Here is a 12475-nt window from a genome sequence, read left to right on the forward strand (position 1 = left end):
TTGTGTCGGAAGATGGCCGGCGATCACTTTCAAAAATGAGCTGGATAGTCAATGATGGCAGATAAAGACCAATATGGTTCATCTGCCCAGTAAAGTGGCTAGATGTGTCTTTGCTGCCCCGTGTAGGTTCCCCCTATGCCCTTCATCTTATGGAAGTTTACAGTTTATTTATTTGTTGATAAACTGCGAATCATAAACATCTAAGCTGTTTGCAATAAAACTAGGTTTAAAACATAGAAAATAATAAAACAAAGGTATAACAACAATATACCATAATGAGAAGACATACAAAATACAAAAGGAATATCTATTTATTATTTGTTACATTTGTTTCCCACTTTTTCCCACTTAATTGTAGGCTCAATGTGGCTTACATAGTACCGCAGAGGCGTTTGGAGACTCCGGTGTAAACAAATACAAAGTGATGTTGTGGTAAGATAAAGTTCATGTGGCACAACGGAAGAGTTGTGTTATGTCCATTACGTACTTTAGTTTTGTTGTGTTGCAGAGATCAGGCATTTATGTTGGACTGGTAGGGAATGCCTTTTTAAACAGGTTAGTTTTTAGTTTTTTTTCCAGAAGTTTAGGTGGTCGTACGTAGTTTTCAAGGCTTTTGGTAATGCGTTCCACAGTTGTGTGCTTATGTAGGAAACACTGGATGCGTAAGTTGATTTGTATTTGAGTCCTTTGCAGCTTTTTTAGTGCAGATTTAGGTACGTTCGTGTTGATTCGGATGTGTTTCTAGATGGTAGGTCGATTAAGTCTGTCATGTATCCCGGGGCTTCACCGTAGATAATTTTGTGAACTAGAGTGCAAATTTTGAAAGTAATACGTTCTTTGATTGGGAGCCAGTGTAGTTTTTCGTGGAGGGGTTTTGCGCTTTCAATTTGCGTTTTTCCAAAGATAAGTCGAGCTGCCGTGTTTTGAGCAGTCTGAAGTTCCTTTAATGTTTGTTCTTTGCATCCTGCAATCTATAAAAGGATGTTCTAATTTACAGTCTTTTGTATCACCCTATTGATATGAGAATGTAATGTGAATTGTTGGTGTAGGATCACACCGAGATAACGCACCTCCAACTTTACTGACAAATCCAAATCCTTCATAGGAAAAGGAAGTGGGACTTGATATACCACCTTTCTGAGGGTTTTTTTTGCAACTACATTCAAAGCAGTTTACATATATTCAGGTACTTATTTTGTACCTGGGGCAATGGAGGGTTAAGTGACTTGCCCAGAGTCACAAGGAGCTGCAGTGGGAATCCAACTCAGTTCCCCAGGATCAAATTCCATTCCACTGCACTAACCACTAGGCTACTCCTCCACTAGCAACATTCCATGTAGAAGCTTGCCCTTGCAGATCAGCAATGTGGCCGCGCAGGCTTCTGTTTCTGTGAGTCTGACGTCCTGCACAGAAACAGAAGCCTGCGCGGCCGTGTTGCCGATCTGCAAGGGCAGGCTTCTACATGGAATGTTGCTAGTGGAATAGCAACATTCCATGTAGAATCTCAAATAGTAACAACAGAATCTCAAACAGTAGCCAACATTCCATATAGAATCTTAGATAGTAGCAACATTCCATTTAGAATCTGATATAGGGAAAGGGAAATGGGACTTGATATACCGCCTTTCTGAGGTTTTTGCAACTACATTCAAAGCAGTTTACATATATTCAGGTACTTATTTTGTACCAGGGGCAATGGAGGGTTAAGTGACTTGCCCAGAGTCACAAGGAGCTGCAGTGGGAATCAAATTCAGTTCCCCAGGATCAAAGTCCACTGCACTAACCACTAGGCTACTCCTCCACAATGTTCTCTCTTTTTATGGTTTGGATACTTTCTGCTGGGACAGTCAAATAAAATCAATTTTTGATTCATTTGAACTGTAGGACTGCTGTGGAGAGCAATTGCTTTGTTAATGATTTTTTTCAGAAGAGCAATATGAAAATTTAAAAATTAGGTATTACATACCAGGTTGGATTGGGGGGGGGGGGGGTTATCGCAGTGGCGTAGCCACAGATGGGCCTGCTCAGTCCCACCCAACAGTAGCACACATTTAGCAGTAGCTGGTGGGGATCCAAAGCTCTGTCAGCTGAAAACTTCCGCCTAATGGTAACAAAAACGTTACTCTCAACGATACCAGAACCTGCGCATGCTCAGTTTTCAGTGCATGCCTTCTGCAGACTGCCAAGGTGGAAAGAAGCGTTTTCCTGCCAGCTTAGATATTTTTTTGGTGGTTGTGGTGTGGAGAACACTTGGTGCCTACCCACTTCTTGCCTAGGCCAACCCAAAATCTGTTGTCTGGCTACGCCCCTGGGGTTATGACCGATGATTAAAGCTATGTACTGTGATTTGAATGCTTTTGATTCTCACATATGACCAGACATTTAGCTGGTTACCACAGCTCTCTGAGGTCTCTCCCCCCCCCCCCCCCCCCCCCGTTTATCCTTTTTAAGGTGTTAATCAATGCAGAGTGTTACTCACTTTATTGTGGTGTATTGAGTATTGTACGTTCATTTGAGTGAGCTTCCCCTTACCTTGGTACCTCTCTTTTTATGGTTCTTAAATAATCCCTCATGAGCAATCCATTGCGCTACAGTTTGAAACAAGTGAACTGTGGTCAATGACTGCACACCCTCTACAACAGTAAAAGGCACATATAGCATTATGTCATCTACATTGTGCGATCGAATTACATTGCACAATGGCTGCAGGTAAATATTAAATAATACACGAGCCACCCCTTACTTCAATTTATACCAAGGCAAGGTGTTAGATCCCACCTGCATCTGCTGCTCAGGCCCAGTCCGATAGGATCGAAACCGTTGTAGTACAACCAAATCATTTCCAAAGCACTGCAGCTGCCAAAGCAAGAGATCATGACGTCCGGAACCAATGGTGGATGATATACTCCAAACAAATAATCCCCAACCCACAACCCTTTCTCTCCAGACCATACACCAGTCTATCAAACATGGAGGCCAAGCGAGTCCCAGTTTTCATGATTCTTTCAAAATCCATGTTGTTGTATATCCAGGGGACAATGTGAGTCTATAAGGCTCTGTAGCTGGGACAATGTAACTCACTCAATCGGTTTTGCTAGGAGACTGGAGACTGGGTGATATGTGTCCAATTTTGAACCCTTTAATAGTGGGCACACCCTTGCTCTTTTAAATTTAGATGAAATTATTCCCATAGATAAAGACAGCCTTGCTATCCAGAGGACATAGTCCATTTCCTGCATTTTATTTTACTTTATTTTTGTTACATTTGTACCCTGCGCTTTCCCACTCATGGCAGGCTGAATGCGGTTTACATGGGGCAATGGAGGGTTGTTATTCCACCAAAGTGGCCGCGCAGGCTTCTGCTTCTGTGAGTCTGACGTCCTGCACGTACGTGCAGGACGTCAGACTCACAGAAACAGAAGCCTGCGCAGCCTTCTACATGGAATGTTGCTAGTGGAATAGCAACATTCCATGTAGAATCTCCAATAGTAGCAACATTCCATGTAGAATCTCCAATAGTATCTATTTTATTTTTGTTACATTTGTACCCTGCGCTTTCCCACTCATGGCAGGCTGAATGCGGCGGGCAATGGAGGGTTAAGTGACTTGCCCAGAGTCACAAGGAGCTGCCTGTGCCCGAAGTGGGAATTTTAACTGCCTTAATCCAGCTGGTAGGGCACGGATCAACTAGAGAGGTAGTTCATAGGAGCTGTGGGTGTGTGAGCACCCCCAATATTGAGAAAATTCCTTGTACGTGTCCAGGGAGGGGTTATTCCCGCTGGGCTTAGCACCCCCAACAATTTTGAAAAGTTGGCTCCTACGGTAGCATTCAAAGCAGCTGAGAATGCTCGGGGAGTCCTGGAGTTGGTGGCTGGAAGTTTGCCACTGACTTCTGCATTACAGAAGAAGCACAAGGAGGCAGGGAACAACTCGGGCACTGGCTGTCAGGGCTTCAGCTTCCCAGCACAGCAAAGGCATGTTTAATACACATGTGGAGGAGGTGGGTAGAGGAGGAATGTGTTGTCCACTCAGTCCACTCCTGGGCCCCCCAATAATTGGAGGGCTGGCTAAGCCTCTGAGTCAGTTAAGACCTTAGAACTCAGTGCATTCCTTAGACAGGCACAGGGGGTTCCCCTAACCATCATAACAAACAGTTCTTGTGGGCAATTTAATGAAATCTGAATCCTGTGGAACAGGTACACCTTCATTCTATCTTCAGCCAACATTCTATAATCTATTAACTTCACCTACAGCTTTCTATTATTTATTAATCCACTTGCACCATAGTCTCCTTGGTCCACTTCCATTTTCTGTCTAATCTACACTGTACCCTCTTCTCTCTAATTTCTGAGCTCTAGCATAGAGCCCTATGTTCCCTCCCCACTGTTCTCTTTGCTGGAGATTGAAGTACAACCTGTTCGATAGTGTTATTCAATTTTCTACCAGATTAACATGTACTATCAGTCTGGAAATTCCTTGTTAAATTTTACAAATCGGCATTTCATCTTACTCCCCCTCCCCCCCTTATAGTCCTGTTACAATAACAGTTCTCCAGCTCTGGAGAAAGTCAGCAAGTAGTGACAGACCATGGGCAACAGGGAGGAAGACCTCACTTTCCTGCCATTTATGCCAGTTGGTACAACAATTAAATCTAACATTATTACCTTTTTCATGTGTTGGGTCACTTGGACTTGTAAGAATCCTAAGACTTGCATTGCTGTCAAAAAACACTCAGTGTCCCTGCTATGATATGTGCAAATTAATGTCACCAATCACAATTTAGAAACATCCAGAATGTCAGATGTAATAGAGTCCAGTAAGGATGATAAAACATGGCACACACTTTTATGCAAACTGCACGTAGGCGTTCCCAAGAGTTTGAGTGGGATTGAGATGGAGTTGCAGTGACATAGCCAGACCTGCTATTTTAGGTGGGCCCAGTTAGCTTGGGTGAGCGTTTCTGACCCTCCCCCCCACAGTTCAGAATCCCCCCTGCCTTTCCCAAACCACTCCCCCCCATAAAATACAAGAGGATATTTTACCTTCCACTCTGCCCCTGCATCAAACATCTCACCCTTTCTCTTTCCTCCCACCCCTTCTGCCCCTGAACCCAACTTCCATTCATCTCTCTTCCCTCCACCCCCCTCCACTACTCGTGGACTGGCATCTGCTCCTCTCTCTGAACCCTCTCCCTGTTCCTCTCTGATGTACCTCTGAGGTGTCAACGGCAGCAGCAGCGATTCATATTTGCTGCCTGAGCCAACCCCGCAGGCCTCTCTTTGCCACATCCTGCCCTCACTGACATCATTTCCTGTTTCCTCACTGAAGGGATGTGGCAGAGAGAAGCCTGCAGGGCCAGTGCAAGCAGTGAATATGCATGTTTTATGATTCCATGTGCAATTTTTCCTTAAGTTAGTCACCGTTATTTCTGTCTAACTCCTGTTACTCTATCTTATCTTTCTATATGTTCCACCTCTGCTTACTCCCATGCTATCTGTTAAGATGTTTCAATGTGTATTGTGTTGACATTTTAAGTAACATACTATACCATAATGTGTGCTGTTATTTGAATATGTTTACTGGGTGGAGGAGTGGCCTAGTGGTTAGAGTGGTGGACTTTGGTCCTGGGGAACTGGGTTCGATTCCTACTGCAGGCACAGGCAGCTCCTTGTGACTCTGGGCAAGTCACTTAACCCTCCATTGCCCCATGTAAGCCACATTGAGCCTGCCATGAGTGGGAAAGCGCAGGGTACAAATGTAACAAAAATAAAATAGATACTATTGGAGATTCTACATGGAATGTTGCTACTATTGGAGATTCTACATGGAATGTTGCTGTTCCACTAGCAACATTCCATGTAGAAGCCTGCGCTGCCACATTGAGTGGCCTAGTAGTTAGAGTGGTGGACTTTGGTCCTGGGGAACAGAGTAACTGAGTTAATTCCCACTGCAGGCACAGGCAGCTCCTTATGACTCTGGGAAAGTCACTTAACCCTCCATTGCCCCAGGTACAAATAAGTACCTGTATATAATATGTAAGCCGCATTGAGCCTGCCATGAGTGGGAAAGCGCAGGGTACAAATGTAATAATAATAATAATTTAAAAAATAAAGTAATTGTCTATTGCCTATGTCTGGTTTCTTGCTGTACACCACCTTGGGTGAATTTCTCCAAACAGGTGATAAATAAATCATAAATATATTTATTTGTTTTTATTTGCTATACTGTCTTTGTCAACTAGCAGTTCAAAGCGGTGTACAATAATTATAAAAACATAAAACAGGAAGAAAAGGAACTACAATATTGGATAGGAAAGAGATACTATAATCTTGCACACAACAACAGAGAAAAATAAAAAGAGCAAAATTACCAAAAAAGAGAAGAGAGGACGAGGGAGGAATAAAAAAAAACCAAAACAAAACAGGGCCAGTCAGCCACAAAAAGCCCAAATGAACTCAGCCAGAAAGAGAAGGGAAGGCTTGCTGAAAAAGCCAGGTCTTAGTCAATGATTTAAATACTTTTGGAGATGATTCAGATTGAATGTAAAGGGGCAGGGAGTTCCACAGGGCTGGGGCCGCAACGTTTAATGGCGTCACGAGATGCACTTTTGGGGCCGGGGAGAATGAGCTGGTGGTCATTTAACGAGCAGAGGGTATGGGTTGGTGAGTATTGGATAGTAAGGAGGGTAGACAAATTGGAAGGCAGATCCTGAGAGCTTTGAAAGTAAGTATGAGTAATTTAAAGATAAAACTTGACCCACTAAATTGGCAAAAAATATGTGAAAATAAAGCACGTAATGTTAAAGGGAAGGAAAAAGCCTCAAAGAGCTCAGCTTTTTTTTTTCGGTCTATAGAGCTAAAAGCGATCAATATGATCTGCTCCTCATCATTGGCTGAAAAAACCTTCCCTCATGTTCAAAAATCATTGCAAAACAAAATATTCAATACTAATAATTCAATTTTAGCACATGCAAAACGTGCAAAACCCAAAACACACCAACTTAGGGGATCACATCAAAAGAGTACTTGGCTCAAACACTCCAGGATTAAATATTTAGCTTGAATGAAGTTGTCTATCCTGAAGTCATATTTTCAACTCTAAACTATCCCCAAACCGACGTTGGCCAGCGTTTCGCTCCAGCTCAAATGAGCAATGCTGCTTCAAGGTCCGTATGGTTGAGGAAAACTGACAGACCTTATCTCTGCCTAATTTTGCTTCTAGGGGTCTGCCAACGTATTGATCGATCTGTTGCTGCAATACATGGCTAGTCAGGGTCGACAAGGGAAACACCTGAACTCTGCCCTGGTGTTTAGATGGCATTTCAGGTAACTTCCAGTAAGGTAACTCCTTGATACGATGTCCTCACTTGGATTTCAGGGCTCTGTTCTTTCCTGGTTTTCTTCTTATCTTTCCCAGCATACCTTTAGCGTATACTCTAGTGGATCCTCCTCTACTTCTATCCCACTGTCAGTTGGTGTACCTCAGGGATCTGTCCTGGGACCTCTTCTTTTCTCCATCTATACTTCTTCCCTTGGTACTCTGATCTCATCCCATGGTTTTCAGTATCATCTTTACGCTGATGACTCCCAGATCTACCTCTCCACACCAGAAATCTCAGCAGGAATCCAGGCCAAAGTATCAGCCTGCCTGTCTGACATTGCTGCCTGGATGTCTCAGCGCCATCTGAAACTAAACATGACCAAGACTGAGCTTCTCATCTTTCCCCCTAAACCAACCTCTCCTCCTCCCCCATTCTCTATTTCTGTGGATAACACTCTCATCCTTCCTGTCTCATCAGCTCCTAACCTTGGGGTCATCTTCGACTCCTCCCTCTCCTTCTCTGCACATATTCAGCAGACTGCTAAAACCTGTCCTTTCTTTCTCTATGTTCAAGTGTATAGCGCTGCATAATACGTCTAGTAGCGCTTTAGAAATGATAAGTAGTAGTAGTAATAAACTGCAGGCACTAGCAGAATGCCGTCAGGAATCACGCTGTCATCTTCTGTATGTTGATGTTTATGATTATTGGCTTCTTACTATACCACATTTCAAAGTAGTTTAAAATAAAAATGAATTAAAGGACAAGACAAAAATCCCCACAAAAAAAGAAATACGCTTACTTGACATGAAAGGAAAGTTTCATTAGCTTCTTGCATGCAATAAGGGAAAGAGCCAGTAAGGAATGGTACACAGTACCGAAGGAGACCAAGCTAAGCTTATGTGTACGACCCACATAGGCCAGGCTGCCATTTCATGGGAGCTGGCACCGCTGAGAGGAACAGATAGAAGGAGGGACAGAAGAAGCTTAAGGAGGAGTGTAGTTCAAAAGGCACAACTAAAGATTTTTATTTTATTTATTTATTTTTGTTACATTTGTACCCCGCGCTTTCCCACTCATGGCAGGCTCAATGCGGCTTACATGGTAATGACCTATGCGTGCCAAATACCACTTGGCGAACATCCGATACGTGTGCTAGAAAATAGAAATGATTTTTCAGCCGTGCTTATCGGATGCGCAACAAAAATGGAATTACCGCAAGAGACACACGGTAGCCAGGTGGTAACTCCATTTTGGCACACGTCGGGCGCGCGTAGAGCCTTACGCAGCTTAGTAATAGGACCTCTAAGTGTTTCAAAATAGGCCTCATAGTAACCTATGGAAGTTTGTACGTCTAAATGCTTTGAAAATGAGCCCCATAGCCTCTTTACTACCTAGATGGCAAGAGGGATCTCATAGGAACACAGATATAACACCAGGCTAGGGTAGGAGACACATTTTCCAACAGGATAGCAGAAGCATTGCCCACCCACCCGATAATTAGAGAGTAAGAGAAGATATAGACTTTGGCAGGTGTAGAAGTTTGACACAGCAGAAGGGTGTAGGAGTGCCTTATAAGCATAATGAAAAGGGCATTATTGGGAAAAGTGGCACTGTTGCTTCAGTTACAAATTCTATTTTCTGTTTAATGAGCGGGCTGAGGAAATAGAACAATACATTAATATTTACATGTGAAGACTTTCATCAGAAGGACATACTGTGCTGTGACCTCATCTGTATTTAGATGTTTTGTTTTCTTGTTACTGTTCTGTTGATGTATTTTTAACTGGAGTGGAGGAGTGGCCTAGTGGTTAGGGTGGTGGACTTTGGAACTGAGTTCGATTCCTAGCACAGGCAGCTCCTTGTAACTCTGGGCAAGTCACTTAACCCTCCATTGCCCCATGTAAGCAGCATTGAGCCTGCCATGAGTGGGAAAGCGCAGGGTACAAATGTAACAAAAATAAAATAGATACTATTGGACATTCTACATGGAATGTTGCTACTATTGGAGATTCTACATGGAATGTTGCTATTCCACTAGGAACATTCCATGTAGAAGGCTGCACAGGCTTCTGTTTCTGTGAGTCTGACGTCCTGCACGTACGTGCAGGACGTCAGACTCACAGAAGCAGAAGCCTGTGCGGCCACATTGGTGATCTGCAAGGGCTGACTTCTACATGGAATGTTGCTAGTGGAATAGCAACATTCCATGTAGAATCTCAAATAGTAGCAACAGTGGAGGAGTGGCCTAGTGGTTAGGGTGGTGGACTTTGGTCCTGGGGAACTGAGGAACTGAGTTTGATTCCTAGCACAGGCAGCTCCTTGTAACTCTGGGCAAGTCACTTAACCCTCCATTGCCCCATGTAAGCCGCATTGAGCCTGCCATAAGTGGGAAACCGCGGGGTACATTACAAATGTAACAAAAAAAAAACTGGTATGCACATTGTATTTTTATATATACAGACCTCTGACGCAGGCGTTTGCTGAAACACGGGCCGTGTCAGATCCTTCAATAAATTTTGCTTCTTCCCATGATTGGCCCCGCTTTGTCATTCCTTCTGTGGCTCTCTTCACTGTTCTGTTGCATTTTTGGCTTGCGCTGCTGTTTCCCTCTGTTCTGCTCTGCCAAAAACGAAGGGGCACAAATGACAGTTCGGCTCATTCTAGTCCTATGGTCATTTGGTTTGTTTATAGGTACATGAAGAAAAATAACCTCATTCATCACACTTTATCAATTAGTTTTAAAACAAATGCACATCTTTAGAACACAAATGTTATTCTAGAAATATCCTATACAATAATTCTCACCTCCAACGTTCTGACTTGTCTACTTCAGAACCTGGGGGGGGGGGGGGAAACATGCCTCACAGCTGATTCATGTCCAGAGGAGGATCGCTGGACATGGGTGGCTAGAGGGGGGGCAGGGGAGAGAGGAGGGTCGCTGGATATAGGTGGCTGGAGGGGGGCAGGGGAGAGAGGAGGGTCGCTGGATATAGGTGGCTGGAGGGGGGCATGGGAGAGAGGAGGGTCGCTGGACATGGGTGCAGGGCCGTGCCAAGGGTCTCTGGCGCCCCCCTGCAGACTACCAGTTGGCGCTGCTCCCCCCCCCCCCCCCCCCCGCACCTGCCTGGCTCCAAGGCAGCAATTCCCCTCTCTCCCTGAGCCCTACTCTCCCACCCATCCATGCCCATCTGTCCCCTGCCCCCGCCATTCATCCCGATCAAGCAATTCCCCTCTCTCCCTTCCATGAACCCTGCCCTCCCATCTATGCTCCTCTCTCCCCTGCACTCCCGCTCCCATGTAGGAACTGCCCGCCCTCTTCTCCCCACCAAGATCCCTTTCCTTTTTTTTCTTTTAAATTTACCTTCCTCCGGCAGCGCAGCGTCAGTGAAGGAGGTGGCACTCCCAGTCCCGACGTCTCTAGCCTTCCATTGGTTCGCTCAGTGTTCCGCCTTCTTCTGACGTCAAGGATGACGTCAGAAGAAGGCGGGACACTGAGCGAACGAATGGAAGGCTAGAGACATCGGGACTGGGAGCGCCGCCTCCTTCACTGATGCTGCGCTGCCGGAGGAAGGTAAATTTAAAAGAAAAAAAAAAAGGAAAGGGATCTTGGGGGGGAGAAGAGGGTGGGCAGTTCCTACATGGGAGCGGGAGGGGCAAGGTAAGCACACAGCAGCGGTGCCCCCAGAGGATAGCACCCCCCTGTGGCGCTTACCCCGCTTACCGCATCGGCACGGCCCTGCATGGGTGGCTGCAGGGGGGCAGGGGTTGCTGGACATGGGTGGCTGGAGGGAGCAGGGGAGAGAGGAGGGTCGCTGGACATGGGTTTCTGCAGTGGGTGCAGGGGGAGAGGAGGGTCGCTGGACATGGGTGGCTGCAGGGGAGCCTAGGAAAACCTTGCTAGCGCCCGTTTCATTTGTGTCAGAAACGGGCTTTTTTTTACTAGTTTAACATAAAGTGTAGTGAAGGTGTTGTGTTATATCACAGCCCACCATATTGCCTATGATTCTTAGTGGAGAAGTAGCCTAGTAGTTAGTGCGGCAGACTTTGATCCTGGGGAACTGGGCTTGATTCCCCCTATAGCTCCTTGTGACTCTGGGCAAGTCACCTAACCCTCCATTGCCCCAGGTACAAATAAGTACCTGTATATACTACGTAGGCTGCTTTGAATGTAGTTACAAAACCCACAGAAAGGCAATATATCAAGTCCAATTCCCTTTCTTGGCAGAATATTGTCAAGTTTTGCCACTACCACCAGCAGCTTATAGTATTTGTTCTTTCCTACTGGTCCCTCCATCCAGGTACCAAGTGAGCATTAATACTCTATTAGCTAATGTTTCTCAGCAAAACTGGGCTGGGAGAGCTTGAAATTGTTATACTATAGAAGCACTTCTTATTCACTTTGCAGTGTGAATGCAGAGCGTGAGTCTGACCCAAAGCTGTGTGTAAAGAGTGCAACAGACTAACCCTTACTCACTTGTTCAGTACCCGTATTTTATCATTCCCACCTTAGTAATTCCCTTATCTCTTATTTGTCCTGTTTGTCTGTCCTAATTAGATTGTAAGCTCTGTCGAGCAGGGACTGTCTCTTCATGTCCAGCGTACAGCGCTGTGTATGTCTAGTAGCGCTATAGAAATGATAAGTAGTAGTAATAGTAGTCTTTGGGATTCCGGAATCTTGTTACTCTTTGGGATTCTGCACAGAATCTTGATACTCTTTGGGATTCCGGAATTTTGCTACTCTTTAGGATTCCACACAGAATCTTGCTACTCTTTGTTCTTATCGCTTATTTGTCCTGTTTGTCTGTCCTAATTAGATTGTAAGTTCTGTTGAGCAGGGACTGTCCCTTCATGTCCAGTGTACAGCATTGCATAAGTCTAGTAGTGCTATAGAAATGATAAGTAGTAGTAGTAACATTGTGAAAGGAAGTGAATTATAAAAAGCAAAATAAGGAGGGAGGGTGATAGACAGGTGGACAATAGATGGGAGAGGAGCACAGATGGAAGGATGGTACAGTGAGTACAGTGGAGAATGTACTGGATTAAACCACTTGAGGTTAATTATGCTCACAAGCTAGTCCTCTGCAAAGATGTTTGGAAAAATAGAATCTAATAAAGGTCAAGGAAGATGGTATATGTTTAATGATCCTGGTGGCT

General features: G+C 44.7%; 1 long non-coding RNA gene across 1 annotated transcript in view; it reads right to left on the reverse strand.

Moving 5' to 3' along the window:
- Positions 1-12475, reverse strand: part of LOC115473341 — a 47340-nt gene that overhangs the window by 15183 nt on the left and 19682 nt on the right. The window contains exon 2 of the long non-coding RNA XR_003942645.1: positions 9784-9940. This is a non-coding gene — a long non-coding RNA (uncharacterized LOC115473341). The remainder of the gene's footprint in view (positions 1-9783; positions 9941-12475) is intronic.

This window comes from Microcaecilia unicolor, chromosome 6, assembly GCF_901765095.1.
Source record: "Microcaecilia unicolor chromosome 6, aMicUni1.1, whole genome shotgun sequence".
In the NCBI taxonomy this organism is placed as follows: Eukaryota; Metazoa; Chordata; class Amphibia; order Gymnophiona; family Siphonopidae; genus Microcaecilia; species Microcaecilia unicolor.